This window comes from Neophocaena asiaeorientalis, unplaced genomic scaffold, assembly GCF_003031525.2.
Source record: "Neophocaena asiaeorientalis asiaeorientalis breed wild unplaced genomic scaffold, Neophocaena_asiaeorientalis_V1.1 scaffold134, whole genome shotgun sequence".
NCBI classification, from domain to species: Eukaryota; Metazoa; Chordata; class Mammalia; order Artiodactyla; family Phocoenidae; genus Neophocaena; species Neophocaena asiaeorientalis.
This window is the reverse complement of record NW_020185339.1, coordinates 24,465,079-24,476,388: the sequence shown is the minus strand read 5'-3', so window position 1 is coordinate 24,476,388 and position 11,310 is coordinate 24,465,079.

Here is an 11,310-nt window from a genome sequence, read left to right as displayed (position 1 = left end):
TCTAGCTGCGCCCCCCGGCTCTGGCCCCGCCCGGCGCGCGGCCCCGCCCCGACTCCAGCCACAGCCCCCTCCCCCGCCGAGTGGCCCCAGCCTCCCTCATGTGACGCGGGAACAGCTGCGGCCTGAGTCACCCGGCCCGCGTGGGGAAGGCCGAGCCCCCAGCCCGGTCGAGGCCACATGGCCCCTGCCCGTAAGACAGTGCCCACCCCCGCAAAGAGAGGACGCCCAGGGCAGGACCTCGGGGTGCCTGGCGCCCTTCTGGCGCCGCCAGAAGGGGGCCACCTCGGGGTAGGAGAGCGGGATCCGGCGCCGCCTGGTTCTCTCTGGCTCAGGGAAACGGAGGAGACGTGTGAGAGCCAAAGGAGGGATGAGCGGCCCGAAGTTACTGTCTGAGCGCCCGGCCGGGCGGCAGAGCTGAGTCGAGGTGACAAGATGGTCTTCAAGAGGCCTGCATTCTCCACCCAGAGCCCACTCCCTTCCTCTCGCTCCAGCTCCATTCCACCCCTTCCCCGAGTCAGCAGAGGGCGCTGCTGGCTCTCTGGAATCGGGTGGGGGCAGAATAAACTTTCAGAAGGTCCCCAGCCTCACATCCCGGGAATCCCCCAGCGTTCTAGAGTGGGTGTTCCTGTCCCTCTCTCTCTTAGTCCCTTCTCCATTGTCTAGGGCTCCTGAGTAGTGAGCCGAGAAGTGGAGGAAGCCCTTCCTAGCACCATTCCACCCAATCATGGCGCGTCAGAGTCAGGTCCCTCCCTCTGGGAGAGGATTGCTGAGGTCAACTCCCACCCCTCCTGGATCAGCCGGTTAACGGTAGAGGCGTGGGGAGGACACTAAGGCGGGCATGGCATATATCCCCTGGATTTCTCCATCCCATCCTAGCGGACAGCCCAGAGGGCAAGGCCAGGAGAGGACTGGAAGGTGAGGGGGTTGGTCTCAAGCTGCCTCCCTCTCTGTGGGCCGTGGTGGTCCGCAGAAGGAGCTGTGTGAACAAGCAAAAGACAGAACCAACCACAACACCCCTGCCCCCCTGGCCTGGACCCAACCCCTTAGGTTCTTCTGGTCCTGCCTGAAGAACCGTTTCCTGAGCCTTCAGTATGTGTGCACAAGGAAGGAAACTGTAAGAGCAGAAGGAAGGAGATCTGGGCTGGGCTGAGGACCAGTTTCCAGGATCACAATCTTCCAGCAAGACACACCAAGCCCCTTCTGGACTTTGCTTCCCAATTATCACGGCAGGCAGGCCGTGGAGGAGGAGCAAAGAAGCTGAAGAAAGGAGTTTCATCTGTTTCTGCCAAGCACGTGCTGGGCGCAGGGCCAGCGAGGTGAGGCAATTGGTGGCCCCGTCCATTGCCAGCAGGCAGAACCGAGCCCACACTGTGAACAGAGGCAGAAACCCCTGGTGGCAGCTGGATGAGCACAGAGGGAGGGACAGGTGGTGCCTCTGCCCCAGAGAAGAAAGAAAAAGAACAGATTTCACAGAGGTGGGTGGTGCGCTCCCAGGTGACCTTAGACAGTAAAAGGGTAGTCGCTCCATTCCAGGGACAAGGAAAGGGCCAAGTGTAAAAAAGGAGTAGTTTTCAAAGTCCATGGGGACTTCGGTGGTCCAGTGGTTAAGACTCCGAGCTCCCAATGCAGGGGACCCGGGTTTGATCCCTGGTCAGGGAACTAGATCCCACATGCATGCCGCAACTAAGACGCGGCGCAGCCAAATAAATAAATAAATATTTAAAAAAAAAAAAAGTCCATGACACGTTGGGGTTGGCCAGCTCACAGGGCTGGGGAAGGATGTGGTGACAGATGGAAGTGGGGGAAGGTGGGCTGAAGTCAAGATGTAGAAACTTTAGCTACCTCACCACCAAGTATAATGCTTGGTCTTTGACTGAATCTTTGCCTGAACAAACTGTGAAAGACATTTTGGGAACAGCTAGGCAAATCTGAATATAAACTGAGGATTAGACATGAGAAAGTAATTTTGTTAGCTGTGATGATAGTATGATTATATAGGAAAGTTATTTTTTAAAGTTGCATACTAAAATATTTAAGGGTGAGATGTCCTGTCTGTAATTTATTTTGGAATACTTCATAAAACAATAGATGAAGCAAAAGAAGAAGACAGTCTAGGTGACAGGACTGTTGAGAACCTAGTGGCTGTGTGGGGTGTGTTCTAGAGGCAGAGGGGAGAGGGTGGGTGAACTCTCTTGGGATTGGCCCTACCGTGAAAGGAGAGATGAGTGTCTGGAGGGTAGCTGGCACATCATGGTCCCAGGGAGAGCTGATGAAGGCCAGAACCAGGGAAAGGAGGGGAAAATCCTTGGAAAAGCCCTTCAAAGAGGGAAGATCAAAGAATGGGGTGACTGCTTACCTGTGGGAGCAGGAGAGGAAGTGGAAAGAGTCTGAGATGACTCAAGAGTTTCCAAACCTGGGCGCCCAGGGGAGAGGTGGTTGTCACCCAAGGCAGGAGGCACATGAGAGGCAGCTGGGTGGAGATGTCCCACCTGGAATTGGGGATGTGAAGCTCGGGAGGGAGGAGTAGTCAGACCGGAGATAAAAAGTGATATCTAGGACTTCCCTGGTGGCACAGTGGTTAAGAATCCGCCTGCCAATGCAGGGAGCACAGGTTCAATCCCTGGCCCAGGAAGATCCCACATGCCGCGGAGCAACTAAGCCCGTGGGTCACAACTACTGAGCCTGCGCTCTAGAGCTTGCGAGCCACAACTACTGAAGCCCGTGTGCCACAACTACTGAAGCCCGCGTGCCTAGAGCCTGTGCTCCACAGCAAGAGAAGCCACTGCAATGAGAAGCCCGCGCACCGCAACGAAGAGTAGGCCCCGCTCACAGCAACTAGAGAAAGTCCACACGCAGCAACAAAGGCCCGGCGCAGCCAAAAATAAATAAAATTTAAAATATATATATATATATATATATAAAGTGATATCTAAATCCATAGATGGGTGAAGGCCAGAGCAAGAGAAGAAAACAGAGACAGAGTTTTGGGAAACCCTTATGTTTAAGGAACATGGGGGAGTAAAGGAGCTGAAAGGGAAAGGAAGTTGCGGAGCTGGACCCCTGCACTCTGCCAGGCACTGTGCTGGGCACTTAGAGCCATGAGTTCATTTAATCCTCATGACAACCTGGTGAGGTCCGTATGATTTGTCCTGTTTTAGAGATAAGGAAACTGAGGCTCAGAGACAGGGAGTGATGTGCCCAGAGTCCAAGCAGGTAAAGGGCAGTGTTAGGATTTGAACCCATATCTCGGGGGGTTCCAAAGCCCGTGCTTTTTCCTCTCTCTCTCAGAGGCCAAGAGAAAAGAGAACTCCATGACAGGAGGAGGGGACAGTGGCCAGAAGCACCAAATAGTAAAGAAAGGTGAGATGCCAGAGAAGGCCATTGGATGAGGTGGCCTTTTCCAGAGCAATGTCAGGGCAGGATCCCAAGTACCTGCTGAGTCGGGAGTGGAGGCATCCAGGTAGGCAGGGGTGGAGCTGAGGTGAAGGTCAGGAGAATGGAACCCTCCTAGAGGAACGCCAGGGGAAGGGCAGGGAGCAAACTGTGGCCAGTGCAGGGTACTGCAGCAGCTTGGTCACGCAATGGGAGAGAAAGAATGGGGCCAGGGAAACCCCGGAGAACAGATCTGTGTGGAGCTGGAAGGGAGAGGGCAAGAAAAGCCCATTCCTGGTCACCTTCACAGAGACGGAGAGTAGTGTGGTGGCTGCCGGGGGCTGGGAGGAATGGCGAGTTATTGTTCCACTGGGTGTGCAGTTTCTGTTTAGGAAGATGGAAGAGTTCTGGTGATGGATGGTAGTGACAGTTGCACAACACGTGAATATACTTAGAGCCGCTGAACACTTAAGAAATGGTTAAAATGGTAAATTTTCTGTTATGTATGCATAATTTTTAATTTATTTTTTTATTTTATTTAACACAATTTTTTATCGAAGTATAGTTGACTTACCAAGTTGTGTTAATTACTGCTGTACGGCAAAGTGATTCAGTTATATACGTATATACATTCTTTCTTTATATTCTTTTCCACTATGGTTTATCGTAAGGTATTGAATGTAGTTCCCTGTGCTATACAGTAGGACCTTGTTGTTTATCCATTCTATATATAAAAGCTTGGGGAATTCCCTGGCGGTCCAGTGGTTAGGACTCGGTGCTTCCACTGCAGGGGCCACGGGTTTGATCCCCGGTCGGGGAAGTAAGATCCCTCATCGAGATCCCTTGATGAGGCCAAAAAAAAAAAAAGTGGAAAAAAAAAAAAGTTTACATCTGCTAACCCCAACCTCGCACTCCATTCGTCCCCCGGCCCCCTCCCCCTTGGCAACCACCAGTCTGTTCTCTATGTCCCTAACACAATTTTTTAAAAGAGAATGGCCTACCCCTCTAGCCTGGGAAGTAGGCATAGAGCCCTGTGTACCTCTGAGTGGGGAGGAGGCTGACCTCAGACTTGGCCTTCAGAGCTTTCAGCACCAACTCCAAGTGCTAGTGTCCAGAAATGCCATCAAGCCGCCTGATTAGCTCAGGCTTCTGTCCCTTCAGCGCCTGGCACTGGCTGCTGGTGGGTGAGTGGGGTGGGCTTGTCCCCTGCCCACACAGCAGAGCCAGGCTGCCCTCTAGCTCTCCAACCAGGGCCAGCAGCAGGGCATGGGGGCCTCAGGTGTCCCAAGCAAGGGTGGTTGCCATCTGAGAGCATGCAGGCACCGGTCAGACCCAGTGCAACACACAGTAGCTTGTAGCCAGCGCCCAAGGCCTCCCAAAGCTCAGATCCGTACAGAGTCCAGCGCCTGCTGCAGACACCTTCTTCCCTCCACTCAGCAGGACTCCTGCCTGAGCCCCACTGGGAGGGGCCGGCTCAGAGATAAGACGCAGGTGCCCTGGTAGTAGAGGCCCCAGTGAACGGGGAACTTCTACCTGCAGAAGCCCTTGGGGGCAGGGGAGCATGGTAGAGAAGCCAGGAGGCATGGGGAAGGAGAGGAGGAAAGAGAGGGAAGAGTTGAGGAGGGTTGGAGAGGGACACAGAGATACAGGAGCAAATAGAGGAGAGTGGAAGACAAGGGAGAGGTTGGGGGATAGGAGAGGGGAAACAGACATGAAGGAGGGGGTGGAGAGAAAGAAGGGGAGGAGACACGGATGGGAGAGAGAAAGGAAAAGGGTGCATCTCTACACTGGGGAAGGTAGGAAGGGTGATGCTGGGACTTAAGGTCAAGAGGTTGGGTCTGAATTGGGGGCCTGAGATTTCAATCCAGAGGCCCCAGCTTTGGATATGAGGGAGGCATGGGTGCTTGATAGCAGCTCCTAGATGGCAGGGTTAGATCAAAACAAGGGCAAGGTTGGAGATGTTCTGATTGTTGGAGTCTGTGGGCACAGAGAGGGGCCTCCAGTCACAGCGCACCATGGTACCCAGAAGAACATCATCACTGCCAAAGTCAGCTTACCTCCTCACTGTGAGGAAAGTAAGGCCCAGAGAGATGAAGCCACCGACTCAGCCACCACCTGCAGATGAGAACCAGGGTCTTGACACACCAGCTCCGGGGCTGGGTGCACCATGTTCGCCGTCAGCAAGCAGCGCCCTGAGGTCAGAAGCCTTGGTGAGAGACACATTCTCCCCCACGTGAGTGGGTGACTTGGACCAAACTCTCGCCCTCCCCGAGCCTCAGCTTTCTGCCACTTAGGCAGGAGGGAGACTACTCCCTCACCTCACAGGGCAGTTGGGAGGATCAGAGGAGAATGAAGGGGATCAATTTTGTTACCTTAAGAATGATAAAGTCTTGATCATACCCTGTTTTTAGACTCATGGGAGTTACGATGACTTCGCTTTGAGAAATATCTGGACGCCGCCCCACTTGAGATGGCCAAGGAAAGGGTTGGGAGGGACAACCCAGCCTCCTTTAGGTCCTACTCAACTTGGCCTTGGCCCCGAGTTCCAGCTCCGGCTCCACCCCAGCCCCACTGCCAGGCTGCATCCTCAGCTCTCCCCCCACATTCTTACCCATTTCTTTCACTGCTCCTGGGGCCCCCAGCCCCTGACCTCTTCTGGCCACTCCTTCCCCCTACCCTTTCCTGACTTCTGTCCCAGCCTCCTCCCAGCCTGTGTCACTGTTACAACAGAGTCAATCCAGACGCCCAGCTGGTGACCGCGCAGGAGAGGCAGCTGCAGCCCCTGGCCTTCCATGCACCACCTGGGCCAGGAGCTCAGCTGCTGTGTGGGTCTGGACCAGGGCCTGCTCGGGAGCACAGTGGTCTCCACCTGAGAGTCAGCACAAATAAAGTTTCTCCTGAGAGGTAGCAGACAAGAATCTGGGAGAGGGACTTCCCTGGCAGTCCAGACTTTGCCTTCCAGGGCAGGGGGTGCGGGCTCCATCCCTGGTCAGGGAGCTGGGATCCCACATGCCTCGCGGCCAAAAATCAAAACATGGAACAGAAGCAATATTGTAACAAATTCAATGAAGACTTTGAAAAAATGGTCCACATCAAAAAAATAATAATCTTAAAAGAAAATAAATGAATCTGCAAGAAAGGAGAAAGAGGCAATGCGGGGCGGGGTGTTTAGCCCAGGTTTCTGTTCCTTGGGGCTGGATCAGCACATCTACCAGGGATTTGAAGTCCCTGGAGAAGCAGACTTTGTGCTCAGACCCCTCCCTTTCTTTGACCAACAGCTGGAATAGTGGTGCCTCCTGCCAGCATAGTTGGGCCAAGGGGCCAGCCTTGGCCACCGCCCCCAGCAGGACCCTACCAGGGGCCTGGAGAAGGAGAAACAGGAAAGACAGGAAGAGGTGGGCAGGCCTGGGGAGACCAAGAGTGAAGGTAGAAAGAGGGCACACCCAAGGACTGAGAGGGCTGGGCCTGCTCTGAGAAGGTAGGGGGAGCGGATGGGGGCAGAGGCACTGGAGGAAGATGTGAGTGCTAGTGATTCTCAGGGTTCCCCACTTGTATCCCACCCACCTCCACCCCCTCCCTCCAAAACGCTAAGTCTTTGGCTCCCTCTTCCCAACCTCCAACTTCTCCTAGAGGGCCTCGAGGTTAAAGAGGTTAACAGGCCTGCCCGACAATCCAGGCAGGGTAATTATAGGGTTTAGAACAGTGGTGTGGGAGAAGATGGTAATTACACAGGGAGGTTCTCTCTGAGGGCTTCAGGGTTTGTGGGCAGGGACCTGGGAGGGGCCCATTCCACAAACAAACTCTGGCTAGCCCAGAATAGCCTCCCAACACCACATTCCCTGAGGCTCCTGCTGGGAGGGCCAGGAGGGGAAAGCCCCTCCTAGGGAAGCCCCCCGTTCCCAGCTGCTTCTCAATGGCCCAGCCTTTCCCCTCCTTGGAAGGACCTGCAGTGCCAGGGAATGAGTCCACTGACCCTAGTAATAGGGTCTTTAGGAGGACGAAGCAAGAAGAGATGGGATTAGAGGTCATGAGTTACTGCCCACTAAGCCCAGCTCTGATGGACAAGGCAGTTTTGGTGCATGGTAGCAGTGCAGGGTAGCAGGAGCCCCTCCTCCTCACAGTGGCTCCCAGTGCTGGGGTCTGCAGCTCTGAAAGTGGTCCAGGTGTCTCTGGCCTCGGACCCTGGTGACCGGCTCCTGGGACCTGCGGTTCCTTTTCCTGAGGATGTAACATAAGGGACCCTCTACCCAGGGCTACACAAGCACCTCTTGCCTGCAGCAGCTCTTGACACCTCATCCCTGCTTCTCTCCCAGCAGCTCACACCCTTCAAAGCTCAGTGCCTCCCTTACGCCCCAACCCACATTTGCTATGAACCAGTCAGGACCTTGAAGGAGGCGGGCCTGAAGGTTGCCTGGGTAACACCGGGAGAGGGGCACCCTTGGCAGGAAGACAGTTGCCTGGGAGACCAGGGCAGTGGGCGGGGCCCCAAACCCTGGTTAGCTAGTGTCGTGATGAGGAAGGATCTAAACGTCCACATCTCTCCAAATTCCTTTTCCTTAAAGCCAGCAGGGTCCCCTCCTCGGGACTGGGTCTAGGGCAGCTGGAAGTCTGAAGCTCCTGAAAGAGACCTCCCAAGGTTTACCTACAACTCAAGGGAACCCAACAGTACCAAGCCTGAGGGAACTCAAGGAAAGTGGCAAGATCTAGGAGGGGGTGGAGAGAGAAACAAGGCTTAATACTTTATGATATAGAACTTCTTGGACTAGAAATCTAAAGTGAAAATACACAAAGTATGCAAAAAAAAAAAAAGTCGTTTTAGACCCACCTCCAAGTAGAAATTCCAGATTCGACCACCAGATGGCAGTCTTGCCCACTCATTGGATTAACTGCAGTCCTGTAACCCGCGGGAGGAAGCCAGGAGGCAGAAAATCCTTTCTGTCTCACAAGTTCCAGACTCTTGCTCTCTAGTATTTGGCAGGTACCCATAACTCCTTATGGCCATAAATATACAGTTTTCTTTCCCTAACCTGGCTCTGACCAGAGCCAGTGAGCAGGGTTCATTCATTCTTTATTCAAAGCCGTTAAGGAATACTTTGGTGATAAAAGCTCCCGCTCTCTTGGGTCTCACAGTGTGAGGCTGATAAGTTAGGTAGTAGTAATGACTAATTATCTCATTTAGAACTGTGTGTCAGGCAGTTAATCTTCATAACTTTATGAAAGAGGTACAGTATTGTTATCTCCACCTTACAGGTGAGGAATCTGAGGCATAGAGCCAAGTTCACACAGCCAGAAAAGGGGGAGAGCTCTGGGGCTTGATCCCAGGCAGCCTAGTTTGAGTCTAGAAGCTATGTGATTAACCTCCATGACACACAGGATGGTGCAGGTATAGCTAGGAGTAGCATCTACTTTGGGAGTTAGGAATGGACTCCTGGAAGACATGTCCAGAATCTCATCTATACTGAGACCTGAAGAAAGAGTAAGTTGAGGGGGGTGGAGGGAGGGAGTGGAGGTAGGAAGGGGAGTTGTTCAAGAAGAGGAAACAACTTGTGCAAAGATTTGGAAATGATCAAGAGAAAGAGGGTGAAGGCTACATCCAGGTTTTTGACCTGGGTGATTGTCATTCACTAAAATGAAACAGAGCAGGATGGGGGCACAGTTCAGGGGAGAGAAGTTCTCTGTTTACCATATTTAATCTATGATATTTGAGGGTGTGTCCAGATGGTGATATCGAGGAGGCATCTGGCCCCTGAAAAAGGGGGCCAAGTCTTACTTACCTTTGCATCTCTCATAGACCTGCCGCTAGCTACATGTTTGGTAGGGACGTGAAAGCTGGGCCACCTCCTCTGAGGGAGAAAGAGGTGACACCACCTCTGCTCTCAAGGAGTTTGCAATTTTGCGGAGGAAATGACATCAGAGAAACATTTTGGAGAACAGGATATGCCAGAATATGTGGTGAAGGTAATCACTGCTCTGGGAAATCAGAAAGGAAAGCAAATCATCATGAAAAAGAAGCCCGTGAAGGCCACTATTAATTGATTGTTGTGTAATCCTCACAGCTAGTTGAGGGCAAGCAATGTGATCCTATTTTATAGATGAAAAAACTTGATGAAATGTTGAGATGCTCGTGTCTTGGAGGGAACCAGCTGTCTAAGTTTTTTGGGGTTTTTTGCTTTTTTTCATTCTGCTGCAGTGTTAGTTCCTGCTCTCCATGGACTGGATCATCTCGTCAAAGCTCCCCAGCTTGGTCCTCCTCATCCCTGCCCAACCTTCTTCCTTCACACCTGGACCCCCAGTTTCTAACCTCATTCCACTCCAGCTCCCCAGACCAACTCTGTCCTTACACCCAGTGCTCCATCTAATGCAAAGTGGAAACCAATGTCTCTCTGTTCTGCCTCAGAAGCCCAATAATGTTCATCCACGTATTCAGTAAACATTGTGTGTGCCAGGAAGCAAGCAAGATCTGATCTGATCCCCTCAAATATTTTCAATCTACTGGTTGTCTCTTGACCTCTAGGGCTTTAGACTCAAGAAATCAGCCTGAAGAAACTGAGGTCTGGAAAGAGGTATGCAGAACCAGAAGAAGTTGAGCACTTTAATACCTTGGCACTCTTATACTCTGCCCTCTGGCTGTACCCAGGGTTACACCTGAAGACTAGGGCTGGTCCTACATCTGGGTTTCTCCCCTTGGGACTTACGTTCTCCAACTAAGGCATCTGAAGGCAGACCTCTCTCTCATCCTCACCCCTGCAACTACAAGCCCCTTCTCAGACTTCCAAGACCCTGCAGATCCAAAAATCCAGAGGTCCAGATTCCTCTGCAAGCACAGTGGTCTCTGGCCCTGTTTCCTCGCACTCCTCCCCTAGTGGTCCCCAGTTCCTGCCTTTTCCAGCCTACTGACTCCCTTATCCCCTTATCAACCCTCAGTTTCAAGTACACGTTCTTCCCAGCTCTAAGTCTTCCTCTGGTCTCAGGGCTTCCCACCAGCTCTCCACCTTCTCAGATTGTCCCTGGTCTCTTCTCCTTCTATTCTTCCTCGCTAACCCCCATGTCCATCTCTTGCTTCTTGATCCCCTTGATGAGCCCAGCCTGATGCTTCCCTCCACACCCTCCCCACTTCTGGTACTGGGCTACTTCTGATAGCTGGGGCTCCTCTGGGCTCAAATTCACCTCCTCCCCCTTGGGCTCTCAATGCTCCCACCAACGCTGACTCTCGTCGCTGGGCTGTCTCTGTCTCTTCCCTCAGGAATCTCTGTCTTGCCATCTCTGCCTTCCCCTGATCCTCTGTGTCTGCCTTCTCTGTGTCTACCAAGGGGCTCCCTTGGTACTGCCCAGTCTCTGGGCTTCCCCCGCCTCCCCCTCCTGATTTCTCTCCCTCTCTCATTCCCAGGGTTCTGGTCTCCGTCCCATCAGCTCCTCTGCTCTGTTCCCATCTCTATGCACCCCTGACCTCCTGTGATCTGGACCTGTAGACCTCCAGCTCTCCCCCCTGTCTAGCCATACCCTCTCTCCTCCCTCTAGTCTCTCTCCCCTATCTTTGTCTCATGACTCCCCCACTAGTTATGCCTGTCACTTTCCTTCTCTGTCTCTAGTTAAGTCTCTCCTCTCTGTGTCTTCCCCCCTCTGACCCTCTCCCCCTCCCCCCTTTGTCTCTCCCTCCTCTTCCTCCCGCTCTATCTCTGTGCCTCTGGTCTGTGTCTTCCCCCCTTTATCTCTCAGTCTCTCCTTGGTCTCTCTGACTCTGACTTTCTCTATCTCTCCTTTCCTCTCCCCCACCCCAATATCTCTGTCTCTCCGTCTCTCTGAGCCCTCGCTCCCTCCCTCTCTCTCTCTTTTCCTCAGCTCTCTCCGGCTCCCTCTCTCGCCTCGGATGACAGCGCTGCCTCTTTTGTTGGCTCCGCAGCCAATCGCGGCCGCTGACGACACGGGGGCCGGGGCTAT